General features: G+C 33.6%; 2 protein-coding genes and 1 pseudogene across 8 annotated transcripts in view; 1 reads left to right on the top strand and 2 right to left on the bottom strand.

Annotated features, from left to right (window-relative positions):
- LOC143678982 (origin recognition complex subunit 6 pseudogene) overlaps positions 1-3,900 on the top strand; it is a 4,429-nt pseudogene extending 529 nt beyond the window's left edge.
- RABGAP1L (RAB GTPase activating protein 1 like) overlaps positions 1-13,348 on the bottom strand; it is a 734,005-nt gene that overhangs the window by 460,905 nt on the left and 259,752 nt on the right. The window lies entirely within an intron of this gene.
- GPR52 (G protein-coupled receptor 52) overlaps positions 1-13,348 on the bottom strand; it is a 31,735-nt gene extending 18,387 nt beyond the window's left edge. The window contains exon 1 of the mRNA XM_077157063.1: positions 1-13,348. This exon is cut by the window's left edge and continues 18,387 nt beyond it. The gene's annotated coding sequence lies outside the window, so the exon portion shown is untranslated.

Raw genomic sequence — 13,348 nt, 5'->3', positions numbered from 1 at the left:
ACTAGATATAAAATATGTAAGACACATACAGTTGTGCATTCAAAGTTCACCGATAGCTTATTATTACTTAGCTATTGGTTTAATCATTTTTTCTTAAGAAACTACATCCATGAGTCACGTGATATGATTAGGAAATGAATAACAATGTTTTTTCTTTTCCACTGAACTGCCACTTCCCTTAACTTCCCTTTTGAAAAAAAGAAAGGGCAGAGTTAAAAGAAAAATCATTGTTTAACCTGGTCACACATCTGAGGAAAATCCAATGTTAGCAACACAGTGAAATAAAAATACTAAACCTTAATTGGTTTAGTCATATGGATGACTAGTCATATGGATCCTGCATTTCCCAGGTGATTGACGGTTTCTCTTTTTAAATTTTATTTTACTCTATCAAATTTCACATCTAAATCTTTATAAGTTGTCCTTGCCTTCTTAAACTAAGAATTATGAACATGATTTAGTATCTGCCTGGTAAGCCAGGATCATCACTGTTAACATCAGTGGGAACACTGTCTTCTGGTATAACCTTCAGCAGCTACCAGGTTTAATATGCATATATATCCATATTTCTATAGACAGAGACTTGTTTAATTTCTGAAAGTAACCAGGCACCTAGAAAATTATATAGAACTCCCAATATTTTCTGACTCTATTCACATAGTAAACATAGCAGTACCGCTCCTTCCCTCTTTTAATTTGTGACCTTTCATTTTCTAGGAACTTAAGTACCAGAAATGAGGCTCATTGCAAGTTAAAGAGTAAATAAAGAGACTGCTCCATGAGTAAAGTACCATAACACAGGCCTGAGTTGTCATTTATTGCTAGATAAAGTGAGGTGGTAACTGTTTGAGTGTGGCAATAGATATGATAAATCCACTGAAAAATGGTATAAGAGAGAATGAACTTCCATGCTTTTTTACATCAACTGTGGCTAACAGCTATCCGTCAATAATGTTCACGTGGCAACCCAGGGGTCAGGACCCCACCCTTAGAGGAAAAGGGGGAAAAAACAGAGCGTTAAGCCCATAGTCTCCATGACCAGAGCAAAGGCCAGGAGGGAAACTGCCTCTCCAGAGGGGCAGAGAATGGTCAAGCCACTTACATAGACCTTCTGAAACTTGTCTGAATGATTATCTACCCTGTTTCCCTATAATGAATCAATGCTCAATCTATATTGTATATGTCTTAGGAAACCTTGAAATGTTACTATTATTTAAAGAAAATAATTAACTTTGTTAGAAACGTGTACGTACTCTCTTGGCCCTGTGCCACCTTTGTCTATGCTCACTATAAAATCCTGCCTCCTTCTCTTATCAATGAGAAGTACTGACTTCCATTTCCTGACTGGTCACCATTCGGAAGAATCTCCTGTTTGTAAGTCCCTAATTAAAGCTCATGGATAACTTTGTGCATGGCATGTTCTTTGGTCTTGGGATTGTGCTGGGTTGTAACTGTTTTTATCTTACTTTATGGAATAAAAATGTCTGAAAATTAAACTGCTTGGTAGCATTTTTATATCACTGACACTCATCAAAAATTAACACTATCTCACAAAAGGGTTCAAAACAACCACCTGCCTTCATTTTCTGTACCAAAAAAGAATAGAGGGGAAAACCAAACCTTATAACATCTCTCGTAAAAGTCTGTTAAAATTGTATGAAGACAGAATAGCACAATCACATTATTTTAAATACTAGGTACACATAAGAAAAAAAAGTTGATTCAAAATCATTTTTAATTGAAAGGGATTCTTCCCTTAAAAAGAAAATAGCTATTTTTTAAGATATCTTATTGTTATGGCAACTGAAGGCTAAAAATAATAAAGAAATATCAAAGTTGTTATAGCAACTAGAATTTTAAAAAGCCGTGAAGTGTAGAATAATCAAACCTTTACTTGGCTTGAAATGCAACATCTATGACTCAGTTTTCAAAAGAAAACTTGAAATACTCATGTTCTCATTTTTATCAGTTGTCTCTGCAGTCCTAATTTTTTAAAAGTCCTGAGTTGAAGTATCTTTATAATCCTCATTTCCCTTGTCATTCTACACATATTCAACAAGGTGGCACTGACAACCCTACATGTTACTAAGCTTAATGGATAGCAGGAAATTTTGATCACTCAATAAATGACATGTGGAACTGAACTCCACTGTTTAGAGTTTCAGCAAAATTTGGATTTTCTGGTCTTCTAACTTGATTATTACCTCTAATTTTCTCAGCTCTATTCTAGAAATATACTAAAGAAAATAGTCTCTACTAAAGTGCTCTGCCCAGATTCAATTCAATTAAACATTTACTGAAGGCTTATCACATCTAGGAATCATGTAAGATTCTGAGACCCTGCTTTCATATAATAGGTCACAATATAGTACCGAACAAGTTAAAACAGCGCAGCATGACTGGAAAGTAAAGTATAATGAAGGGATAAAAGGAGATTAGCAGGGGATTTCGTGTAGGACCTATAGGCAGTGGTAAAACTTTACAGAATTTAAACTGGGAAGTAATATGAATTAAATATTTTGTCAGAGATGACCACATCAGGAAATAAAAATTCCAGATTTATATACTTTTCATTAGATAATCAGGAAAAGTATTTAGCCTCATGGTTTCATTATGTTTCTTGCTAATAACCAGGATAGTACATTTCTCCAGCATTTATGTACTGAAGAGAATCTGCTATGAATAGCACCCTATGTTCTCCTCTCCATACCCTTCTGGATTTATCTGTACTACTTACCCATCTTCTTTGCAGTGTTTTCCCTTTAAGATCATTGGTTTATTTTTAAGCTAGCATTGCTTTATCTTGCAGGCCAGTTAAGAGGCCTTGAGAAGCTCTGACTGGACTCAGTGGGAAAGAGGACCGCCATTCCCATTAGACCTAGAAAGGGAGAGCCGCTGCACTTGCTGGTTAGGTAATTCTCCTGTTACAAATACTGTAGAGTATGATAATTCTGTAAAGCTAATGCTTTCGTAATACAAACTTACTTATCCTTCTCTTCCTTAACCAATGAAAAGATAGATGAATAGTATTGACCATTACTATTGTAATCCTGAGCCAAATAAAATTCTATTGCCTTTTGTTAAAATTAATGGCTGTTTTCTTTGCACTGCAGTAGCTGGCATGAATTGTCAGCGTCGGTGCCAAGGAGTCAAGCTGATCTAGTGCTTCACCTGTCTCCTGGGCATCTAGGAACCCAAAGTGTTGAGGACAGCAGAGGTGCACTTGTGACTGTTCCAGGTGAAATGTGTTGGCCTGTGTGCACATACAACAGAAACCAGCAATGCAGTCATGTGCCTGGACCTCGCAGCTTCCTGTATGACGTGCTCTTTGGACAGGGTTTATTTAATTAAACTTTCTGGTATGAAGAAGATGTATCAGAGCTGCCTTAAATCTTTTGTGCGTTTACCGGGCCTGAATTTAAACACTGAAATAAGAGACCTAGCTGTACATTTGAATGTACAGAAGCATTGAACATGGCTTCTGTAAGATACTGGAAAGCTATGAGTCCAGTCTTCCACAGACACAGAAAGTAGACCCCTTTTCACCGTTGCTGCTTTCCTTTCAGTATGCAAGATTCTGAAGCTAAAATTGGATAAAAATAAAATGGTAGCCACATCTGGGGTAAAAAAGCCATATTTGAAAAAAAAAATAAAGCCATCTTTAATGGGTAAACAATTAGAGAAGACTGGACAGCAGATGGATAAACAGCTTAGAAACGTAACTATTCCACCACAAAAGAAAAAGAAGACAGTAACTGAACCCACCACAAAGGAGAAAGAGAAGGTAGCAGAGATCCCACATAAACCCCAGAAAGATGAAGATCTGTCATAGGATTATGAAGACTGGAAAAGGAAAATTTTTGAAATGCTGCTAAAGCACAAAAGACTACAGCAGAGTGATTTCAGTTTCCAGGCCAGCATATGCTGCAAACCAACACCACATTTCTCACCTCCAGGAAGACTTGAGAGCTTGGAAATTTTATTTGTACTTTTATAAGAAGGCTCCTAAGACTATATTGCCTTAGTAGAAAGAAACCAGCACTGGGGCTGAGTTCCTGGGCATTGTGCTGGCACCTGCATGGGCAACAAAATCACTAGATCAATCACAGTGCCTGATTTGGGTAGCCTTGGCTCTCCACAGGTCTGTGCTCTCCCTACAAAATGGAAATGGAATTGTTTTCTGTTTGAATTGTGGGTTTTTTGTTTTTAAGCAAAAGTTGTCTCATATCCTATCTAGAAAATAAAATTCAGGCTGTATGGATACTTACAGGTTTTACTTAAGTTTTCATATAATTTTCTTGGTTTGACTAGATCAATATACAGTACAGCCTAAATTAAATATTTTTATATGCAAAAAATATACGATGGCTATTATCATCTTTAGATGAATGACATGCAATACCTTGTCTTATTCTTAATCCATGCTTATTAGTATCATTTAACATAATACCTTATAAATTTCCAATTTTTACAAAAAGATTATACTCAAAAACACTATTAAAAGAATCTAATTTAATTTTGCATAGTAGCATTTAGTATATAGATTGTGTCTTCAAAATAACTCTGTTATTTAATAGTTAATTTTATCACTATATTTAATATAATAATTTATATCCATGTGGTACTTGTATATTTAATTTTGTAACAGTCTTTGGATTTCTTGTTTATACCATATATATATATACAGTATCTATGTATGAGTATATAATATACATTTTATAATATTTATCAAACTGGCATCCAGGGAATCTTTGAAAACATATCCTTACTTGTCCATGAATGCTCTACAAATTTTTGAAATTTTTCAGTTTTTATTTCCACACAATCTAAGAGGTTTAATAAAGCATATACTGAATAATCTGGCTATCTCATAATAAAGTGTTGTTATCCAATACAGTGCCAACATTTGTCAAAGCATTTACCATCATATTGAAGCCAAGTACTTAATTTGTTGCAGCCTAAGAAAATAGAATATAAACACATTTTAATATATAAATGATCCACCAAGCAAAGGTCACTAGACCTAACATTACACCACAACACATTTTTCTAGTGGGTTGGAAAATCAAGTTGGGAAAACTGAGTCATCTGAGGGCACATGACCACACAAGCATACCAAACTAAAAAATGTCTGTCCCAGTATTACTTTCACACTTCAGGCAGCAATTTTGTTTCAGGAAAACAACCTCATCCATAAGATTATATTAACATGGCAAATATACATTTTTACTGATTTTACAGTTTTGTTGGTATTCGATTTATTATGGTCATGAGAATAGTATAAAATTTTATTTAATTTTATACCTCCACATATTTCGATAACATTGAAATAATACAGCCACCTTTGGTGGAAGGGGATACCTGATGACTTTTTGACTCCCTTGAAGTGGTTTCACACATTATTCAGAGTTAAAACCCAGACACAAATAGTTGATACTAAAAAGATGTCTTTCAGAAATGATAATTAAGTAGTCTGGCAATACAAACACAAAGAAAAGACAAAACTAAAGAAAATGATTTAACTAGGTTGATAAAAAAATAACAGATTTTAGTTTTACATTGACCATTAAACTTAGGCAAAACAGCCAATTATACATCATAAATCATATGGACAGATAGACGAAGTTATAAGGGAGAGAATATAGTTAACTATCATAAGATGCTCATTTAAACATACATTTGTTCTTACACGAAAACATTAAAGAAATGTCTCCTCTACCACCAGTTCCCTCCAAACAATCCCAACCACAAAGCAGACAGTCAGCTCTTAGACCTAGACAACTGTCTCATTTCTCCTTGTATCTCTCCTCAGGTCCTCAGGACATGTTTCTGAAAGGATAATGTTTCTGTTGACCCAGAACATCCCCCCAAAGATCTTACAATGCATTATAAACACCCGTTACTGATTTGAAGGTAAACACGTAGCATGGCTTACTCAAAGGTCACATTAAAAATATGATGGAAGAGGAAATGTGAACAGAAAGGAATGCATGAAATGAAGACCTTCTAACCCTAGACCAGGAATGTATTAATCAGATCATTAAGAGCCTGCCTATTGCGGGACCTCAACACAATTTATTTAGCAATTTAATTCCGGCCATCTACATTACTATGCTATGTACTCCTCTGAGAATATCTTTCATTACATCTATCCTCAGTGGCAAGCACAGTTCCTGGCACACGAGAGAGGTTAATAATATCTTCTAAATAAATCAGGTTGATTGATTTTTGCTTTTCAGTGAATAACAACACAAAATATTTTATAAAGGTAGAGCCTGATTTAGAATAAACAAACCAGAAATTGGAGTGGTTTAAACACACTCAGAATATGAAGCTTTTTCTAATACAGGCTTAAAATCTTTGGGATATATTTATGGGGGAATGGAGAAAATGGAAATCAAATGAATTGATTGATCTATATCTGCCAAGTGCAACTTTATTTTTCACCAGGTAACTTCAAAGCTAGGTGGCTAAAGTGATTAGGAAGCATAAGGAACAACCGAAAACACCGACTCTTTAACAGAAATCACTTTTTTTTGTTGTTTTGTTTTTTGTTTTTTTTTGTAATTTTTGCATGGGCAGGCACCAGAAATCAAACCCAGGTCCCCAGCATGGCAGGCGAGAATTCTGCCAGAGCCACCGTCACACCACCCAGAAATCATTTTTAAGAGATGAAATTTAGAAACAAGAGAATAAAATTACATGCTATTTTCAAGACATGCCTAAAAGAGGAATAAATATCGTTAGGCTGGGAGAATCTTGGTAAGAAAATGTCTCTATTGAGAAGGATTTGGGATTAAAGGAGTAAATGTGATTAAATTCTCAACCAGAAGTAGGTATCAGCAACCATCTTGGGTAATTTTGGGTTGCATAAGCAACACCATGTAACAATGTTTATAAACTCCTTGACAGAGAGACAGGACTTTAAATAAAATGAATTTTCATTCACATATAAACAAAATACATACATATCCAAAGAAATTAAACATTCCTGTTAATCCAACACTAAAATTTCTATAGTGCCAGCTTCAACCCAGTAATGTTCTAGATTTTTTTTTTCAGTAACAACCAAAATACAGACTAAAGCTTGATAAGGGTGGCTCTGAAGCATGGACGTATATGTTAGAAAAAAAAGGTACAATCTTTTATTCTTCCCATTTACTATCTCTTATGTGTATGCCTATGCAATACATATACATAAGAGAATAAACTAACATGCTATTTTTAAGACATGTCTAAAAGAGGATGCCTTAAGTGGCAGCATAAGAGAGAATGGTGATTTATAGCAATACAGTTATTTAAAAATTAATACTTTTTTGAAAAAGGATAATTTTGTTCAAAGAGAAATAGGCTTTGCATTAAAAGTAGATTCTCACAGGATTTAAACGCCCTAATAAGATGTTAAAACTAACTGTGAATAGGGCAGGCAATGGTGGCTCTGTGGCAAAGTTCTTGCCTGCTACGCTGGAGACACGGGTTCAATCTCTGGTGTTTGCCCATGATAAAACAAGCAAACAAAAAAAACATATGCCAAAACTAACTGGGAATATAAAAATCAGAACACTAACACCAAGTAACTTATAATCTACATTTATGCTAGGAAAAAAACTCCTCATGGAATTTTATTCAATATCTAATATTCTGAAGTTGCTTATAAGATAACAATAAGAGAATTGAAGTCTGGTTCACTTCTTTTATTGTATATGAAGTATTTCCTGATGTATGTAATATCAAAATATTGGAGTCTTAACTCTCTAGTCTGTCAGCACTCTTCACAGGGCAAACACATGTATTAAAATAAAATGCATTTGTGATAGAAAAAGTTTCGGAAAATTTTGGGAAAACTGTTTATTCAATATTCCTAATACGTTTTTATGCTTGTAAATTTGATAGCCCTAACTGTTAAATGCTTACACATGCAAATATTATCTGTGCACCAAAATATGGATGCAGAAATGTGAGAGATTTCATTGTGATAATGGGGGGGGGGATGTTAGAATGACAGTTTCTTCAATAACTTCTTTTATAAATGTACCAAAGATTAACGTCATTATGGGACTATTTATAATTTAGAGCTTTCTGTTCAGATAAATTTATACCCTGACATGGCACTGAATATCAGCTGAAAACAGTTGTTTGCTCTGAAGAGAAATGAAACATTGATATTGTCAAGAGCAAGCATATTAAATATGCAGTATTTTCTATAGAATTTCAGAAGATTGATAACTGATTGTAGCATGCAGTAAAATTATGCTACTCATGCAATTATAATTACAATAATAAATGTTATTCAACCAATAAAGTTTCTCCCCCCTAAGTAGATGAAACAATTATAAATATCCTTGGCTTGCTAATAAACCATATGGATGGCAGTACTACAATTAAGATTTTTATCTGGGCATAAAATGGATATTAGAAAAGTTTTGGAAAATTTCAGGGAAAATATTTACCCACTTTTATTAGACTGTCTTTATCTTTCTAAAGTTTAATTTGGAATAAAATGGGTTTAAGCAACGTGAACAAAGTCAAAAGAAAATTTTCAACGGGCCATGAATATTTGTGGAAAACACGAGTCTAGAGCCCATGTTTAATAAAAGACAGAAGACAAAAATCAGACTGAGGCATTTTGCTTCATTTTGTTTTAGTTATTTGGTTTTTTTTTTAATCTAGTAGAAAAAAATATTAGGTTATGGCTAATTTGTTCCTTATACTTTGGGAGATTTCACAAGAATCCAAGTCTGTGGAGAATTCTCAGTACAATGCTCAATGTCTCAGCCATATGCTACTGGAAATGAGAGAAGAAAGTTCTATTCCACTTATTTATTTGTTGATAAGGACAAAGTCACTTGACTTCTCTCAGGCCCAAATGCCTAATCTACCTAATTTATAAAATAAAATGAAGCATACAATAGAAAGCTAAATGCTTTTATAAAGTATTGACAGCCCTGAAATTTTTTAATTCATAAGGATGCCCATTAAGAGATGTAAATTTTATAAATGTGGGCTGGGATACAAAGACTGTAGAGACAATAGTCGCAGAAAACTACTCATAAAGAATAATGTACTATGGTATCACTGGTTATTATAATTCAAATTCCATTTACAAAAAATGCTGTAATAAATTCCAATGAAAAAATCTCAACCTGACAAAAAGTTTACCAATGCTCTGGCTAATGACTTACACATCTCAAATAATATTCACTATATAACAAAGCTCCATAATAATTGAAAACGCAGCAAAAATATAAAAGAAAAACATGAAACGTCCTCTATTATTTGCTTGCTCTGACCAACAAGGACAATTTAAGCATTCTATTCTAAATACTAACAGATAATCCTACAGTTCTTATTGTAATTCTACAATGACTTGGATTCCAATCGTATACTACAATTTTGTAACAACAATAATGCCAATAACATGTTCATCATGGGCCCAAATGGAACATAAAGGTCTGCTGTGAATGATGCATATCCACAGGTCAATAAAATGTGTTAAAGGCTGAATTTATTCCTGCTTTTATTTCATAGTAGCAAGAAGACACTTCAGAAAGAGTGTGATTTCAAGGAGATTACTGCATGGCATGTGGTTAAAATTACTCAGCACCTTTTTTCCAACACCTTTTCTTCCTTATGAAGGAAACAAAAGCCAACTGCTGCTCAACATTGATTTAAAATATTGTTATTGTTAAAGAATACATATGACTGAGAGACCCTACGTTCAAGACTGGAAAGTATGTAATATAAACGCTCCAAAAGTGAATACAGTGTGTATTTTTATCATATTATCAAAAAAACATTTAATAAGGAATCCAAAAATGACTGAGATTTGAGGAAAGAAATGAAGGTTAAATCTGTATTTCACTGACTTTAAACACCAGGCTGAGAATGGAAAAACACCAGAACTTAAAGCTATGTGCCAATGTTTCTACTCATCAAAAAGGCACGGAGTCTGAGAGTAGGTCACACAGAGGTAAGCACTTTCTCCCCATAGACTAGTCTTACTGTAGACCAACATTACTAAAGAATAATTTTAAAGCCCCTTATTTTCTTATCAGGAAAAAGAAGATACAGTCTATATTCTAGGTAGGACATAGAGATACATTTTCCTATATTCATCACTCATTAAACTTTTCTTGAAAGCCTCTTCTGTACACTATATGCTTTGTTTTCTTTTTTGAAATCCTTTGGTGAAAGGCATTCTTTTCTTATAAACTCAAGTGACCTTTCTTTGTGAAATAATGGAGCTTCCTCCTCAAATCATTTGTCTTTGGCCTACAAATCTCCAAATTTTTTTTCCTATTTCTGAAAAGCAAAATCGTTTGGTTCTGAACAGATGTCATATATATATATATCAGAAGTAAAATGAACATTCAGTCTACCTTCTGTACTTAAATTACCTACAGAAGTTGTTCCAAATTTAGATTTGAGGGCTTGAAAGAATACAGGATACAGCTTTTACAGAACTGAATTCATACTAGAAAGGAAGGATGGAAGGGAGAAAAAGGAAGAAATAAAGAAGCAAATAAAGAAAGCTTCAAAAGACCTCCAAAGAGGTTATATAGAAAAATTGTTAAATATAAATATTTATAACGCATTTTCTTCCCAAAGCATGTTTAAATAGCCCTCTTGGTCCAGGAGTCTTTTAAATATTTTTATTAGTTGATTCATAATTCAAAGTACAGGTACATAGCACTTCAGAAATATTATCCAGTTCATCCTGAGATTGAGAAAAAACAATTTTACTCATAGTACATTTTCCAGAAGAGAATAAAGAAAAAAAGTTTAAAGAGTATCAGGAGATGTTCTCAAAATGTTTATTTACATCCATCATTTGTCAATTCAATAAAGCATCAAGAGCTTCCCACAAGCATAAGATACTATGGAAAAATATCCGTGAGATAATGATAAATGTATATTTCTTTATATTGTCATATTCAACTGTAAGCAAAAGAAGATAGGTCAGCATAGAAAAATGGATCCGGAAATTAGTGTTAGAGACCTAGGCTACAGCCTCACATCCTATAATCATTATTTACGTGATCTCTATAAATAAGTTCTTGGACCCTCAAATTTCACATGTGAAAAAAAGTATAAATCACCAATTGTTCTATCTCAGAAAGTTAATTGGAAAATTAAATATTTATTAAGCATTTTGGTAAAAAAAAAAAAAAAAAAAGTAAATGGTAAAAAGTCTCTATTTTTACCATCAATCCTTACATGAAAAAAAAACCTTAAAGTAGATTTTAATCACAGAAGCATGGATACCTGACTGATTCAAGATCATTTCATATAATTTTCCTTTGGAAGTTATCTTTCTTTTGGAAGTTATTTCATATACCTTCTCCTTTGTTGGTGTGGAAATAGAGATTGGTGTTCAAATGTTAAAAACAAAATTTAGTAAATCTTGATGATCCTTACTAATCAGAAACCACACAGAGAGTATATATTTTTTCTACGATACAAAGTACATGCTCTTAAACAAGACAGCTCTACTGTTTACTATGACTTAAAGCAAGTTACATAAAGTCTTTTTACTTTCACTAACAATCTTATAAGGTTATAGTGAAGATTACATAAGTAAATATATTTTATAATAAGCACTAAAAATATCAGCTATTATTATTATTATTATTACATCTCCCTAAAGGCATTATAAATTTTCTATCTTCTCAGAACAATATGCTAATTATGTCTCTGAAGAATCATTCTTCCTTCCTTCCTTTCAAAAACCCTAAAGCTTGATATACCTGGGGAGCTGTGCTTCTGGCATGATGGTAAGCCCTAACAGACTATCAACTATAAATTTAGGTCTAAATACAAATAATAACTGATAACTCTGAAGACAGAAAAAGAGTAGGTATATTCTGGAGGGGTGATCTGAGTTTGGAGAAAGGGACTAGCTCAGGGGAGTCTGCATTTTCACAGGTATGGCCATGGGAAAGCCACAACCACAGTGCAAGACAGGGTACCTGAAGCTCTAATATGAAACCCACTGCTTTTCTTGCTCAAGGAACCACACAGGAAACAGAGTAATCAAAGCTGCCACAGAGTGAGGACAGAAATACTGGAAAGGAAGAGGACAAAAAATGAGAACCTTAAATTCTATATATGAAATCTATTCAAATCTCTGGGTGACCCCCCAAATCACACATGGATATGACAGACTACAAATTCATAAATTCAAGATAAAAGGACTGAAAGAGAATTGGGCTGCTGTCCATAATAGGCAAAATAGTTTGAGTCAAATAAAATTAAATGCCTGCTAAACAAAAAGATCAATACTTTCATAACATTCACAATTTCCAGGAAAGAATCCCAAAATTATTTGAAAAGCAAGAATTAGGGAACTGTAACCCATCTGCAAAGGAAAAGATAATCAACAGAAGGCTGTCTTAAAATAATCCAGATGTTGAAATTACGAGACAAGGACTTTTAACCAGCTACTGTAACTATGCTCAAATGAGGTAAAGGAAGTTATACTTGAACTTAATGAAAAAAGAAGAAATTTCAGGAGAGAAATAGAAAAAAAAAAATCAAATGGAAATTTCAGAATACAAAAATACAAAAAGAATTCACTGCATGGACTTGTATCAGAATGGAGATGAAAGAAGAAAATAAGTGAACTTGAAGATAGATCAATAAAAATTATCTTATCTGGAAAAGAGAGAAAAACAAACAACAAACAAATAAATAAGCAAAATCAGCAGAGTCCCAAGGATCTTAGAAACAATATCAATAATTGGAGTCCCAGGAGGAGAAAAGAGTAAGGATGGGGGAGGAAACGGTATTTGAAGAAGTAATGGCCAAACTCTTTTCAAATTTGATGAAAAACATAAATTTGCAGATTTCAGAAGGTCAGTAACCCCAAACAGGATTAATAGAAAGAAAACCAAGCCTAGGCATATCATAGTCAAACCACTGAAAACCAAGGTAACATAGAAAATTGTGAAAGCATCCAGAGAAAAATATCATATTACACAATGGGTAACAGTGGTTAAAATGGTGTAGGGCTAGCTATATAATTTGTGAGGCCCAGGGAAAAATGAAATGCAGGAATCCCTACTCAAAAACTGTTTAGAGTTTTAAAGCAGAGATAGCAGATCATTAAACCAAGCATATACCTTTCTAAGTGAAGCACCCTATGCAATGCACAGGTCCCATGCTCATGAAATCAGCCCTGGAAGTACAATGTACTTTCATCAGGAATTACAGAGGTCAAAATACAGTTCCACATTTTCAAAATGCTGAAAGGAAAAACTGTTAACCCAGTAGTCTATATCCAGTGTTAATATCTTTTAAGTAAAAAAAAAAGATATTTTTGGATAAAGGAACCAAGAGACGTTATTAC

The sequence above is a fragment of the Tamandua tetradactyla genome, chromosome 4 (assembly GCF_023851605.1).
Source record: "Tamandua tetradactyla isolate mTamTet1 chromosome 4, mTamTet1.pri, whole genome shotgun sequence".
Classification (NCBI taxonomy): domain Eukaryota; kingdom Metazoa; phylum Chordata; class Mammalia; order Pilosa; family Myrmecophagidae; genus Tamandua; species Tamandua tetradactyla.
The sequence above is the reverse complement of the archived record's forward strand: the minus strand, read 5'-3'. Positions and strand labels throughout refer to the sequence as shown.